Consider the following 16071-nt stretch of genomic DNA (forward strand, 5'->3'; position numbering starts at 1 on the left):
AGTAGTTTCGTTGGTGCGGATCCCCAGGGGTAACCCCCGAGGGAGCGCTGCTGCAGAACGGGGCGTACAGGTGTTACTCTGTGGTGGGCTCAGGGCTTGGCCTCAAGGGAAGGAACTATGTTGTTCCTTGTTGATGATGTTACACGGTTCAAGTTTCCCTAGCGTGCACACGCCCTAGTGGCGCTTGCACCTTAACTGTGGTAAGGCTGCAGCACAGTGGTGCCTAGATGACCAAGCAAGAGGGGAGATGTATGCATGGGCCAGATTCTGATCTGTTACACATGTGTAAATCAGGAGTAATTCCTAGATTTAGGGGGAGGAGTTCTACAATTATGCCACAGTAACTGAAACCAGAATACAGCCCAAAGTAAGTGAAGTGGACCTGCTAAACTATGTCTTCACAGCCCAAAAGACGGGAAAAATCCACACCTCTGAGAGATGTAGTTATACTGATCTAGCTCCCTAAGTAGACAATGCTGTGGTCACTCAAGGGGACATAGGTAGTGGACATAGTGAAGCGCTACAGTGGGCAGCTGCACCTTTTAAGTGTAGACCTGCCCAAAGGCACCCGTGTTTTTTACTGCAAGGTCAGCACTATGCTTTGCGGGTGGTGCCTTGTCTCCACTAGGATTTTACAGCACAATAGCTAACTAAATGAGCACTAATTAACCAGTGGTAAAACCATACCTTTTTTAGCAGTGAAAACAAAGCCTCCCTCAAATCCACAGAGGGTTTGGAAAACAAGGAGGGAAGTTTTAGCTGGACACTCAAGTAGGGAGCGCATGGGTTCTCCTTTAAGAGGCAGTAGAGGAGGAATCTGCAATAAAATAGCCACTTGCACCTGTTTGCTGAGTATTGGGCAGTCAGTACAGTGGAATGAGATTAAACGAGCTGTTTCTGAAACCCAGACTGGAAAGCATTTGCTGCTCTCTAAACCCAGACTGAGTGCTGAGACCAGTGCTTTTCTGTGTGGGCAGCCCAGGGCTCTGGGGGAAGCCAGCTTGCTGCAGCACCCCAGGGCACAGTAACAACTGAGAGAGATCCAGTGTGGGGTGCTGCAGTTGGTGTCTTGCCATATTTGCTGTAGAATGCACCGTTGTCTGATCACTCAGTATGCTTGAATTACAAATAAACACCATCAGACAGTGTATCTGGCTTGCTAAGAAACTCCACATTTTAAAAAAGTGGTTAAAAAGCCAAAATACTAATATGTATGTAATACGTGCATGTGAACGGACAGCCTTTCAAGTTTCTCATTGTGGCTTTTATGCTATTAGGGAGGAGTTTGGAAACTCTCTTCCTCCCAGCCTCCACCCTTCCCCAGTCAGTTCCGCATTCAGAGAATGAAATGATAGCTGTGGAAAATTTTCCTCCACACTGGAGACATCAAGAGAAATCCCCATGAAAAGTAAAATTTACTGTCATCCCCGAGGAAATGCGTTCAACGCTTTCAGTCTGAGCAGTGCTGTGGTTCTGCTGTTCAAGCTACTTGCTATAAAATATGAAGAAACAAACTGATTCTCAAGGGAAATGTCTTGTCGTGTGTTAAATAATTTTTAAAATAACTTTCAGTACCTCTTTGACCTTTTAGAAAATAATATACAAAACATAGTACCGTCATGGTGGCTTTTGCTTTTAACTTAAGATTTTTAAATTGGATTTCTTCACTCCTTTCAGTGCAGTTGGAAAATCTTGCATTTATGACTTGTTAGCTATCAACATACATTCTCAGCATTTGTTCTCTGAAATTTCTGCTCTTCGATATGCATTTCTCCTGATAGGACAAGTTTGACAAGTTATCTTGTTCAGTTATAAAATTCCTTATTAGCATAGTTGTAAAATGTGTATAGATGTATGTTTTAATAGGGGTGTCTCTGTTTATATAGTACTGTGTAAAACTGTCCCCATATTCAAGATTTTTAATAATTAAAAATGTGCCTTTTTTCCATGGGTGCAGATGACTGGGGTCCCTGGCTAAATGTCAGCAATGTAGTTGCAATGACTCAGAGTTTTAGGAAGGCAGAATGCAATCAGAGATAATAGCATTGCCTTCTCTATCTGTTGAGTGCACAACTTTTATATTGATGGAATGTTATGGCTTATAACTTAAACACAAGAAGCTGTAGCTAGGATTAATGGGATGTAAATTCAGAAATGGAAAACTTGGACTAAACATCAGGAAAAGCTTCCTGACAGATCTATATAGCCTGTGGAGTAATCTCCCAAGAGAAGTAGCGGATTGCTTGGCACACTTAAAAGTAGACTGGGTAGTGAGTATAAAATAGCAAATACTGCTCTGACAGGGAGATAGGAATACATGGTGTAAATTGGCCTTTTAAAACTCTAGAATCTATGCTGCATTCTAAACATAAACAGACATGCAATGGTATGTCCCCCTCACTTTGTTTGTTGTGGGTCAAAGGGCTTGTCTACGGTAGGAATTGACCAGTGTAAAGTTGGGGTTGCACCAGTTGTGACCTTACCAAGTTTGAAGCTGAAGTAAATCACACTAGTTCAGTGCATTTACTCTGGGATTTTGTATCAGTGTAGCTCTACCTGTGCAAAAATCTGTAATGTGCACAAGCTCCAACAGGCAAAGTGTGTGTCTTATGAGAACACAATGGATTTGTTGGGAAGGGATCAGATATGCTCCTAGAATCCTGAAAGTAACCTTTCATTATGGGACAGTATTTAAGATAGGACATTTTTTTAGGCCAGCCATGTTTGTCCCTTAAATACTGATTGGCAAGAATGTTATTGCATTGCGGAACTCCTTGGTCCCTTGTATTTCTCTCCTTTCCCTTACAGTTTCCATCTTCTCAAGGCACCTGCACTGAGTCTCTCTTCCCCACACCCCATTGCCGGAGGCACCATAATAGGATCAAGATTTTAAAACAGTGTGGTGTCTCATTTTGTAGAGCATGCAAAGTTTCCTGTTTTGGTGCTTACAGGGTGGGCCTGTATTGACTCCACTCAGCTCTCTGTAGTCTTAAAAACAAAAACTGATGCAGTAGTGTAGTGACTGTGAGCTGATTCCAGTTTACGACTATTGTAACTGCTGTGAATGCCTGTAGCGGTGTAGAGGGTAAAGGTGGTGACTGAATTGGATTTCCCCAAGCTGCCGTTCTCACTGACTCTTTTTAATACATATCTTGTCTTCATACTATAAAAGTTTACAGAACTTAAACTATCTTGAAACAAAGATTTTAAGTGCACCATGCTGATGAGCCTGGAGGACTGTCTTTTCAGCAGTGTTAGTGGTGGGAGTGCCACAGTGGACCAGCTCACAGCATTCTATCCGCTGTCAGTTCACCGTGCTCAGAGTAGGGCTAGACCATATGGTGGCTAAAACGGGTGCCTGCTGGCATCTTGTCTGTACTAGCATGTCCACCCTTGCAGCTCTAATGGTGGTAGAGTAACCAATAGTGTAAGACGTGTGGTGCCTAACTGGCTCTAAAGACTAAATGTCAGTCTTCTTAAAGCCACTATTGATATTGTTAGTGGTAACTTGCTTAGATTTACTAGAGTAGGATGGTAACTTAAATAAATACTGTTTCAATGTTGCTCACTGTAACTTCTTTGAATGGAGAGAATTTATCCTATTAGTAGGGCCCTAGCAAATTCACAGCCATGAAAAATGAGTCCGGACCCTGAAATCTGATCTCTCACTGTGAAATCTGGTCTTTTTTGTGCTTTTAAACTATACTATACAGATTTCATGGGGGAGACCAGTGTTTCCCCAACTGGGGGCCCTGACCCAAAAGGGAGTTGCGGGGATGGGGATCCACAAGATTATTTTTGAGGATTTGTGGTATTGCCACCCTTACTTCTGCACTGCCTTCAGAGCTGGGTGGTTGGAGAATGGCAGCTGGTGGCTGGGCACCCAGTTCTGTAGACAGCGCCCCACCAGCAGCAGCGGAGAAGTAAGGGTGGCTATACCATACCATGCCATCCTTACTTCTGTGCTGCTGCCCATCTCTGAAGATGCAGTACCGCAACCCCCCACAATAACCTTGCCCCCCACCCCCACAACTCCTTTTTGAGTCAGGACCTCTACAATTACAACACTGTGAAATTTCAGATTTAAATAGCTGAAGTTATGAAATTTACCATTTTTAAAATCCTATGTCTGAAATTGACTAAAATGGAATATGAATTTGGTAGAGCTCTCTATATATACATGTATATATTAAAAAAGCCTGCTTCCTTACTGTCTTTCTGAAGTTGTTTAACTATCTGTAAAACCAGCTGAAAATGTGGATTAGAAAGAAAGAGCCTCTCTCTGGGGTGGGGATAGCTCAATGGTTTGAGTATTGGCCTGCTAAACCCAGGGTTGTGAGTCCAATCCTTGAGGAGGCCATTTAGGGATCTAGGACAAAAATCTGTCTGGGGATTGGCCCTGCTTTAAGCAGGGGGTTGGACTGGATGACCTCCTGAGGTCCCTTCCAATCCTGGTATTCTATGATTTATTGACCACCAGCATCATAGCTTGTTGCTCCAAAACTGCAACCAAGACCTGGTGTAATCACTTATCTCGAATAGTTCCTCAAAGTGTAAGATATTGACAAAGAGCACTGAATCAGGCAGTGTTTGACTCCGAATGTGGAAAGCCTAGACATTCTTCAACTTCCACTTGGTCATATTATCACCGGTTTTTGCCTCCCATGCTCTCGCTTGACTTAGAGTTCACCAATCTTTTTGTTTAAGGTCAGTGCCCAAGGGGAGTTGTTCTGAAGGAACCAGGTTCTCAAGAATCATCAGCATTTTTTTTCCATTTTGTTACTCTGTAGCCTTCCATAATGGTATTTTTGGGTTAAGGAATTTTCAGAGGCAAAGCCCTTTCTGGACTTCCATCTCTCACATGGTGGAAGTGTCCATGCAGTGGGTGTCTCAGAGTATTCATTTGTTTTTGTCTCCTTTTCTTTGGAATGCATCCTGCCTTGCTGATCATGAGGCAGCATACTGGCAGTGTGCGAGTCCATTTCAAAGTTGCTGTGATGATCCTACAGGACTGATTGTGTTCAATATTAATGTGTGCGTGGCTTGAGTGCAGAAAAGTGTTCCACAACTGAAGAACACAAGGTGAGACTGTTTGCTTGGAGTGTTTTGGGGTCATCTCCCAGTTGATATTGGCTGATTTCTAGGGAACACAGTTTTTCAAGTAGTGTCCTTATGGGTGCTCCACTTCAGTAGTAGGGCCCTGCCTGTACCAAGGATATATAGAGATGTGTGAGTGAACTCCCCTCAGTTCCTTCTCAACTACCACACAGCCTGAGAGAGTGCCTTTAGCATGCCTGTTTCCAGGTTTTCCTGAAGTTTGCCTTTACTGTAACTTAGTGTAGTTTTAGTTTAGTTTAGTCTAATTGGCTGTCACTATTGTTCCTTTTTTACCTTTGTTGGTTTTTACTGTCAAACCCAACCCCTTTCCCCTGCCTTTTATCCTTTATTATTGACCATAATAATATGTCTTTTTATTCCCAAAAGTATAAGCTACCTCTGCCTTCAGCATGGTGAAAGCATGTCTGCATAAAGAACTCAGGCTGAAGGCATGGTACCTGGTTCTTGTCCCACAGACAGAAAGCAGAAGACTAGAAGTCCAAAGTGCAGGCAATGCAATGTTTATTGGGGTTAGTTCAAAGCAAGCATATCCATAGCTCTAGACACCTGCAGAGTCTGTTTCCCAGTGTTCTGTTCCCAGCTCTGATGCCGCAAAGCATTTATTCCGTGACCCCCTTCCCAGCTCTGACGCTGCAGAGCCTTGCCTCTGTCCCTGTTCCCCGTTCCCACCTCCTCCTTCTTAGCAGGCCCAAATATACCTGCAGTGCATGCACCTAGTCACACCCCTTACAACTTATGGTTAAGTTCCATTTTGTCGAGAGTCGGGGGGGCGGGTCTTCATTCCACCTCTTTTGTATGCCATGGGAGGGGTAAGGAGTGAGGTTGTGTTCTGGCCAAGGTCAGGCCTTTCTTTAGCTTTTTAGGGTGTTTTATGCCTTCCCCGCCCCCGAATCTCCTTGCCCCTCCTCTTAAGCTAAGGTCAAGCAACCAGTTACACTGAAAGGCTGCCCACTCCCACCATACCATGTAACACTTTAGTTCTATCCCTTATCTCTTCCCATTATGCTAAGAAACCCATCTGGCGAGGCAGAAGCAAGGCACAGTGTCTTTGTCCTTTGTTTACACACACTCTTATTTTTCATACTAATATCAAAAAGTTAAACCCAAAATTCTATCTCAAGCTGACAAACAAGCCTATCTACTAACAGTACTTCTCTATTAAGAAGCACCTTTGCTTCTCATGTCTCCCTGTTTTGTTTTTCTTGGTTTATGTTTGCTTTTCTATATTTCTGTTAGAATATTGACACCCACCCTCTTGAGCTAGAGAGACATATTCCTTATTGATGTGTGTGGTTCAAATCAAAGACTTTGTGCTAGTCATAGGAAAAATTACTGGGTTTAATTTCAAAGTACTGGTGGTTAGTTTTATTGTGTAACTTGTTGGCCTTATGAATGGGGAACAAATTCTCCTAGGACAGTGTATGAATTAATGTTACTTTGTTTCAAGACCAAGACATGCCAAACATCCACTTGGTGTTGCCTATCTAAATAACTGTGTTCTGATTTCTCAGAACAAAAATCCTGTTGTTAGCCATTAGAAAGGCACACTGCCGAACTTTTAACAGTCATGCTACAGTATTGCTAACTCTGACTCAAAATTAGTAACAATAAGACATCTAATATTAACTGTGCTGCATGACATGTATCCTTGCCAAGTGGATACTGGAATCCCTCTCTGAAAATATTTCAGTTTACAAAATATAATCTCTACAACTGATCCAAAACAGGAAATTTCAAAACTTGTTTAAAATGAACATGTTAGAATCCTCATTCTTGTAATGCATTTATAACAGGAATGAAGTGTGTGTGGTGGTGTGGTGTTGTTTTTATGGTCTTTTTTGTTTTTTAGATTTTTTTTGTTAGTTCTTTTTAGCAGATTCTCCCTGGAATGTAATGGAGGATATAGTCTATACAAGACCTCCACAATAGAGGGTTGCTTTTGATTATATAAAAACATCTGTTTAATTTTACAGGAAACAGGAGTTTACATTTGGCTTTTCTTCTGTAGTTTGTCTCATGAGAGTAAAGTAGAGCTCATGTTTGAGAAAAGCAGCTGTTTGTGGAAAATCTTGATTTAAATGGATATGGTTTTTCCAGTGTTAAATGAATGCAAATTAAATATAAAATGTTTTAGATGACAATATTATGTAGTGCTTAGGTAGTTGGTGAGAATATAATACAATGTCTTGTGAAAAATTTCCATTTGGATCCTATGTAATTATTGATATTTAAAATCATGTGAAGCCAACTTTACAGGTCTATCTGTCAAATTATGTAAGGTGCTTCCTCAATCAATACCACTCTGCATTTAGCAATCATATCTTGTGATAAAGTTTAATAAGACCTGTCCTTAATGGAATATCAGATTTATACTATACCCAGTACTGCTGGAGTATGGTATACTATATCAGATTTATAGTATATTCAGTTCTGGTTCATTTTAACTCTCAGTTAAAATGAATCAGATCTCAAAATCAAGTTTTGTGCTGGTTTTTTAAAAATCTATATATCTTGCTTTTAGATTGTATTCTGGCTTTTCAATTCCCCCTCCCTACTTGCAATGTGTGAATGACAGGCCAAGGTTGAAAATTCAACCTTGGATACATACAAAATGTGGTGTGCACAAAAATGCAGACCCTGGTTCTTCTGGGCCCCAACTCTATCTCCTCTTCTCCCCACGCTTTTGGCTTCCCTGGCTCCCCATTGTCTGCCTTCCCAACTCCACCAGCAAGCCCTCTACTTCCTCCAGCCCCAATTGTCTGGCAGGCTCCAGTACTTTGCCCCCTGTATCCAGCTTGCAGAGGTTTCCCCTGGGCCCTTCTCCATTAACTCCTCCTTTTGGCACTGTGGTGGCAGAGGGAATTAGGCTGCTGCTGCAGCCAGTCTCAGGGAAGGGGTTATGCTGAGCCTGCTCCAGAACTCTGGCTGCTTGGAGCCCACTGGGGTGCCCTGTGATAATGCGTACAGCTGCTATGGTTGTCTGCTGAGTAAGTGGTAGAGTCCCCTCTAGCTGCTGGAGGGGAGAACCTTGCAGCTCAGGCAGGATTCCTGCACTGCCTGTGTTGTCTTACAAGATCCTCCCCAAATTTGCCCTTGAATGTTGGCAACTCTTTTTACTACATAGGGCTGCTACCTGGCCAGTTTTTAACTGGTCTGGCTGGTTTTTGTAGTGCCTGCCTGTTGCCAGTGGGAATTTACCTTTTTTGTCATGGCACCAATGTTCCCTCTGTAAACTGCAGCGTTGTCACTTACAATGCACACAAGTCACGTGGCTTGAAGTGGAACGTGGTTGGCACAGTACCCAGGTGCCAGCAATCTGCCAAACCCATGGTACTCACAGTGCGTGACGGACCTGAGGCTCGCCAGCAGGGAGAGAAAAGATGGTGGAGAAGGCAGGGGCTGCTGGGATGGCATGGTAATGGGGGCTTACTCAAGGGCTGGGGCTCCTGGGATGGGGGGTGAGTGTGGAAGCTCATGGGAATGTAACAGGCAAAGAGGCCATGAACCACCCCCAAGTCCCCACCTGCACTACTGCCTGCATGAGAGGGGGGATGAAGAGGGTCAGGCTGGTGGGGACCTGGGGAGCAGGTCGCTGGCTGGTTTTTTGCATTTCAGAGCTGGCAACCCTGCTACCACAATATTTAAGAGATCTTGTCCTTTGGAGATGGTCTCCATATAAGAAATGCTTGTTCCACAGCTGGACTGCACTTGGAGACGCTGCCAGCCTGAACTAGTTAGTTTAAAAAGGAGTGAAAATTCATTTCACCTCCATCACTGCTTACCTCCCCTCCTTCACCTGGCAGATTTTTGTGGCCTTTTTCTCCCCCCCCCCCACCCCCCTTGTATAGGTCTTTAGTAAGAGATGGAACTAGTTATACAGGGCAAATGGCAAAATCCTTTTGTCACAGTTTCAGGGTAACTACACCTCTATCTCTACCCCCAATCTCTCCAGCCTTCATCATCTACTTCAGGAGTGCCTAGGCAGGTTTCCAGATATCTGTGGGCAGGGACCTTTATCTCTCTCTCTTCTGACCAGAGCTCTCTGCCTTACACTGCAATATCCCCAGCAAGCCAGTCTGCCTGAAGGCCTGTACCTGCACTTCACTTTTTCTCTTAGGGCTATGGCCCTATTGCCAGCAGTTACATGTTACCACACAGCCCCTTCTGGGCAACGACATATACTCTTAAGGTAAAAGCATTACAGAGAACATATAAAAAACAATAAACATTCTTATTCATGTGCTAAAAGTTTACCAGGAGTCACCCATCAGTCTTATGGGGCCCCAGTAGGCCTAGTCTTTCCAACTCTTCTGCCAAGTGTTGGGCCCCCTTGAACAGACGGTCCTGTCTGTTTACTGGATCAGAAAGAAAGCCAGCGTCAATTTAAACTCTGACTTTCTATGCCCAAAGCCCTTTCTTTAGGTCTCTAGACAGCCCAGTTTGAACCAGTGTAGGCAAGCTTCCCCAGGGGGTGGTACCTCTCTGGAGGTGTTTAAATCAAAGTTATTCACCTTTATCACCCTCACTGTTTTTTGGTTCCCTGGGGGAGCTGTGATAATCCTGCCATCTGGAATTGCATACAATCCCTGGCCCACAGTGCTACAGAAACTCAACATAATATGGTCCCAAAGATATTGCATGGGTTTATAAATCAGGCTAATAAAAGTCATGGACAGGTCACGGGCAATAATGAAAAATTAACGGAAGTCCATGACCTGTTCCAGACTTTTATTAAAAATATCCATGACTAAATGGGGAGCCTGGGCAGCTGTGGGCAGGCTAGGAGCTCCAGGAGCCCCCACCACCAATGGGGGCTTGGAGCTCCCGGGGTCCCCCTCCGCTGGCGGCCAGGAGCTCGGGGGGTCCCCCCTGCTACTTGCGGCAGCTGGGAGCTCCGGGGGTACCCTGGCCAGCACTGGCTGAAATCACAGTTTCCATGACTAAATCACAACATTAATTACAATATAATTATAATATCTGTCAGAGGGGTGCTGTTAAATACACAGAATAAAGAACTAAGGAAACAGGTTTTCTTTTTCTCTAATCTCTTTCAACTATCATGACTAGAGCTACTTGCAACAATAGTAAGTTAAAACAATCGATGTTTATATTTTTCAGTTGGTGGTTTCCCTTTAATACAAAGATGTCAAGATTATCCTTTTTCTAGAAATATGTAGCTAGTCAGAAGATATTCTTCTTCATTCCTATAGCTCTTTAGTCTTGCAGTTTAGACTGCTTTATTGTTTAATCTGTTTACGCTTCTTCCCCAACCCTGTTATGAAGTGGCTACTTAGTGACATTCCAATTTTGGAACAGCCACTCTCTCAGCTTCAGAGTAAGTATTGCATAAGATCAGGGCTAGTACAATTAAAAGGCAAGGAAACCCTTTGATGGGAGTGGAAGCAGATGCAAACCTTACTTGTACTGGCTTAGGTGAGTCTTAGTAATGAAGAGTTTCTCCCATCAGGAGGGAGGAGATATGCTGGTACACTACTGCAAGATGTATTAGCGTAGGGAAAGTATTATGATTTACTGGGTGAGATACTATATGTGTAGCAAATCTTTTATAAATTTCAGGACTCCTTTGAAACAGGTGATTAACATGGTAATTAACCATTTGAAAACCACCACACTCTCTCAAATTATTTCCATGTTAATTTTATATCTGAAGAATTAATGGCATTTTCATTTGGCTCAAACACCACAAGAATTTAACATTTTGACATGCTAATAATTGCTTATGTAATAATACCATCAGAACATCGTACAAATGCTAACTCATACTTTCAACACCCTGGTACAGTAGATAAATATTGTCCTCATTTTATAGATGGGGGAAACAGATATGAGGATTTAGACAGACTCTCAAAAATGGGGTCCTTAAATTACACTTCTAAATTAGCCATAGCATTTACGATCATCACTTCATGCATGTTTTTGAAAATATGACCTTTATGATTTGCCCAAGGCAACACAGTAAATCAGTTTTGATGCTGAGATTAAAACTACTTTTACTTGAAAAGGAATCCTTGCATATAGAAGGGTTTTAGCAGAAACTTGCACACTTTGTTGCATTTAGGCATCCTTTGTTTAAGATAAAACTACTGAATCACAAGCATATTGCCATTCACAAGCATACTACCATTTTATTGTTCCAACAGAACTAAAGCTTTTTACTCTGTAAAATACTAGTAGGTGAATTCTGAAGGTGGTTAAACTGAAGTGTAAGAATGCATTGGAAAAGAATCAGAGAAATTGTTAAGGATTGGATTTCTTACAGCACCATTTGTTTTGAAAAACTTGATCTAAATACATTATTTTGAAGAGAGCCACCTAGAACCAATAGTCTGGTATGACCACTAACTTTATGATGCAACATCAGTGTTGTCAGTATATGGAAGCTTTCAGAAACTAGACATTCCACATGCACAAATAATGTTTAAATATGTGAGGTGTTCCACATGCTGAAAATGGCAGCAAGATAAATCTAAAAGCTGATAAATAGTTGGTCAAAATTTTTCACATTAAATTTTTGTTTAAACACGAATGTTTTTCCCTAAAATGAAAACATTTTGTGAAAATGATTGACAATATCACAATTTTCCAGAACATTATTTACTGTTATAATCAACATTTTATAGAATTTTTTTCCAAAATCTTTTTTTGAAATCATTATTGAATTTCTTTTATGAAAAATGGAAATAACTACCTTTTTTTGCTAAATGCTTTTTGACCAGCTATATTGACAATAACCTAAATTAGAAGCCTTTCACTGATTTGGGTTATTACTTACAGTGCACTTGAAAATAAATAGTGTAAGTTGAGAAAGGGTTAACTTTTACTCTGGATTTCTGGTTTCCTGGCTTTTGTCAGTTTGTATGAAAGCTTTAACACTAGCTTTAAAAAAAAAAAGATTCCTTTTAAAGACAAAACATATTCATGGAGACGGATACTGTCTATTTACTCAAAACTAAAGCAGCTGTTCCAGCTAACTGTGAGGTTAAATCAGTATGTAGACTTTACTTGTACTGCTTTCTTGTTCCTATGCTTTATATATTGTTCAGGCAATTATTTTTGAAAAATTTAGAGTTTAGATTTTTCTTATCTCGTCTGATATGTAATGCATGGTAATCTGTTCCTGTTTGTACATTTCCCAATTTTGAACATTAGGGTTAAATTGGACAACGTTCACTGAAAGGAGTGATGGTTTTGAAGCGTAAAAACTAAATTATTTTCCCTCACTTGTTGGCTGTTTTTTTTTTAAATGTTTGTACTATAATTCCTCCTCACAAATACTAGCAGTTATTCACCCCACTCTTGTATTTGAGACAGAAGTAGATAATGACCATCTTGTATAGTGCCTAAGGATCCCAAAGTTTTCAACTTAATGAAATAGAAGAGTTCTTTATCATCCCAAATAGCTTGTTTTACAGATCGAGTGAGACTTGACATCCCTAAAGACTCAAGTGTGAAGAAATTTGCTTTACAATATTCTGAGTGGGGAACTAAAAATGCTTAAATCTGAACTGCTGCAGAGTTGGATGCTGCAGAGTTGGATGCAGCAGGATGCTAGGGACAGTTCTTTTAGTGGGTGTATGGTCCATCAGAGAGTCTTCTTATGTTCTGGTGAATTTTTTGGTTACTTCCTTAGAGTGAGCATAGAAGGCAGAGAGAAATCATCTAAAACTTGAAGAATACGCACATCTTCCTTTACTAAAGTGCCATCTCATATGTCCTCATGGGTCCTCCTATTTCCTGTTTGTCCTCATGACTACTTCACCCCTTCTGTGTCTCTATGTAGAGACAGTGTCTTAAAGCAATAGGTCCCAGCTTGATTCCGGCTCAGACCCTTCAATCCTGTGGGGTCCTGGGACCCTGAGTCTAAGCTCTGGGTTATCACAATTATTGTGTAGCTAGAAGGGGGGTTAGGCTTTAGTCTGAATTCAAACCCTGGGCTTACACTGCAGTGTAGACATACTCTGTGGTTCCCTTACCTCTCCCAGTCAGCTGCCTCTCTTTGCAGAAGCCCATTTGATCTCAACAGTTTAGAACAGTGGTTTTCAAACTTTTTTTCCCTGGGGACCCAGTTGAAGAAAATTGTTGATGCCTGAAACCCAGTGGAGCTGGAGATGAGGGGTTTAGGGTGTGGGAGGGGCTCAGGGCAGGGAGTTGGGATGCAGGAGGGGGTTAGGGCTCTGGGGTGGGGGTGCAGGCTCTGGGGTGGAGCTGGGGATGAGGGGTTTAGGGTACAGATCTGGGTTTGGGGGGGGTCTCAGGGCTGGGCAGGGGATTGGGGTGCAGACTTCTGGGGGTTCCTGGTCAGTGACGCAGATGGGGTGTAGAAGCAGGCTTCCTGCCTGTCCTGGCACCGTGGACCGTGCTGCGCCCCATAAGTGGTCAGCGGCAGGTCTGGCTCCTAGGCGGAGGCACGCAAGCGGCTCCGCGTGGCTCTTGCCCGCAGGCACCGCGCCCCCCTCCACCCCCCGTTTCCATTGGCTGGTGCTCGTGGCGGGGCCCCCTGCCTAGAAGCTGGACCCACTGCTGGCCACTTCCGGGGCGCAGCGCAGTGTCAGAACAGGTAGGTACTAGCATGCCTTAGCTGGGCAGCACCGCTGGCAGGACTTTTAAAGGTCCCAGTTGGTGTTGCTGACCAGAGCCTCTAGGGTCCCTGAGTGCTGAGCAAGGCGACCCAGTGCCTACATGCGGTGACCCAGTACTGGGTTGCAACCCAAACTTTGAAAAACACTGGTTTTGAGGGAGGTGCAGGGGATGAGCTGCTTGGAGCCAGCTGCTGCTAAGAGATAATCAGCTGGAGAGGGTGAGGGAGGAGACCACTGAGCTCCTCCTCAAATGGGGGTGTTTCCCATGGGGTTCCATAAGGGATCAGTATTAGGCCCAGTGCTATTTGACATTTCATCACTGATCTGAAAGTAAATATAAAATCACTGGTGATAAAATTTGCAGATGACGCAAAGATTGGTGGAGTTGTAAATAATGCTGAGGACAAGGCAGTGATGCAGAGCAATCTGGATCACTTGGTAAGCTCGGCCCATTCCAACAACATTTGTTTTTAATACAGCTAAATGCTGAGTTAGACATCAAGGAATGCAGGCCATACAAACAAACTGAGGGACAGTATCCTGGAAAGCAGTGACTCTGAAAAGGATTTAGGCGTCACAGTGGACAAGAAATACAACATGAGCTTCCAGTGAAATGCAGTGGCAAAAAGGCTGATATGACCTTTGGACATGTAAACGGGAGTAGGCATAGTAAGGGAATTTTATATCTATGTATACAGTGTTGGTGAGACTGATACTGGAATATTATGTACAGTTCTGGTGTCAACATTTTAAAGAGACTGTTGAAAAACGACAGGGTGCAGAAAAGATGATTTGAGGGCTGGAGGAAATGCCTTACAGGGAGACTTAAAAGAGCTCAATCTGTTTAGCTTATCGAAAAGATTGAGAGGTGACTTGATTACAGTGTATAAGTATCTTCAAGGAGAGAAAATACAAGGTATTAAAGGGCTCTTTAGTTTAGCAGAGAAAGGCATAACAAGAACCAATGGCTGGAAGCTGAATCCCAACAAATTCAAATTAGAAATAAGGCACAATTTTTTTCAATAGCGAGGGTGATTATCCATTGGAATAAACTGCCAAGGGTGGTGGTAGCTTCTCCTTCTCTTGATGTTTTCAGATCAAGACTGGTTGTCTTTTTGGAAGATGTGCTTTAGCTAAACACACAAGTTATTGGGCACCAGACAGGGGTAATTGGGTGAAATTTAATGACCTGTGACAGACTAGCTGATCTAAGGTTCTCTTTTGGCCTTCAACTCTATGAATCTGTGCCAGATAGTTACATCTACAGTTAAACAGTTGTGATAACTAAGTCCAAAATATGCTCAGCAGCAGTTCAGCTCTGTGGCTAACCTCTGCTATGAGGTTTAACCATAGTTAAGGATAAAAATCACAAACCGGTCACAGGCTTCTGTGAATTTTTGTCTATTGCCTGCAACCTGTCCATGACTTTTACTAAAAATAACTCTGACAATATTAGGCTAAACATAGTTTATCCTCAGCCCTGTTTCAGTTAAACCCATTGCTGAAATGGTGCTACCTACCGCTGTATATGCTGCCTTAAGGAGAAAGCTATCTTCTGCCACAGCACAGTCCCAGGACGGTGTGCAGGGCAGTCACCTGGTGCTGGTTTTGAAAATGCATATTACTGTCAGGCATGCCGCACAGTAGTAGGTGAACGGGCACACCCAGGCCATGTTTGTATGTGTGACTTGCTGCACATTTAAAACTGACTTCAGAAAAATACATCCAGTTCATACACAGGGAGGCGGGAGGGGTGGATCCACAACTATGCATTAAAATAGATTGCAAATCACCTTAATTTTATACCCATCACAAAATATATTGGTTTAAGCGGCACAGTCAGCTATAAATATTAAAGGGGGAAGTGTTAAAAAGCCAGTTGAGACTAAGACAAAGAAATGAACAAAATATTCCCTTCAATTAAATTAGTTACTTCATGCGCACAATTTCCCCCTAAAACAAATCATTGTAAGATCTATGTAACCCATTAGAGAAACTCCACAAAGCATATATAACAGAACAGGAATTTCAATAACCAATAAAATAGGACCTAACTCCTAATGTGTCAGGCACTTGCCATTGTGGCACCTTGTGCTTAAATAATTAGGTGCACCATTTGTTAGTAGTTCATTCTCTGGACACATCTTTTATAAAGTGAAAGTTCTTTGGCCAAAAGAATAGTTGTCCCCAAACTAAGTACAAGAGTTCGGTCTATTTTCTCTCTTAACTTAGCTGTCTAGGCCCAGGGACAATTGATGCTGGACGTTGTTGCTAACGTTTGGTAGACATTTGGTATTCACAGGTCATTGACCACATCCTTTGCAAATCTTATCGCCTACATAATGCTGATGTA

The 16071-nt window shown here is 42.5% G+C and overlaps 1 protein-coding gene across 1 annotated transcript in view; it reads left to right on the forward strand.

The window, feature by feature from the left end:
* The window catches only part of SERINC5 (serine incorporator 5), a 58887-nt gene that overhangs the window by 816 nt on the left and 42000 nt on the right, over positions 1 to 16071 (forward strand). The window lies entirely within an intron of this gene.

Source organism: Mauremys mutica, chromosome 6, assembly GCF_020497125.1.
Source record: "Mauremys mutica isolate MM-2020 ecotype Southern chromosome 6, ASM2049712v1, whole genome shotgun sequence".
Classification (NCBI taxonomy): domain Eukaryota; kingdom Metazoa; phylum Chordata; order Testudines; family Geoemydidae; genus Mauremys; species Mauremys mutica.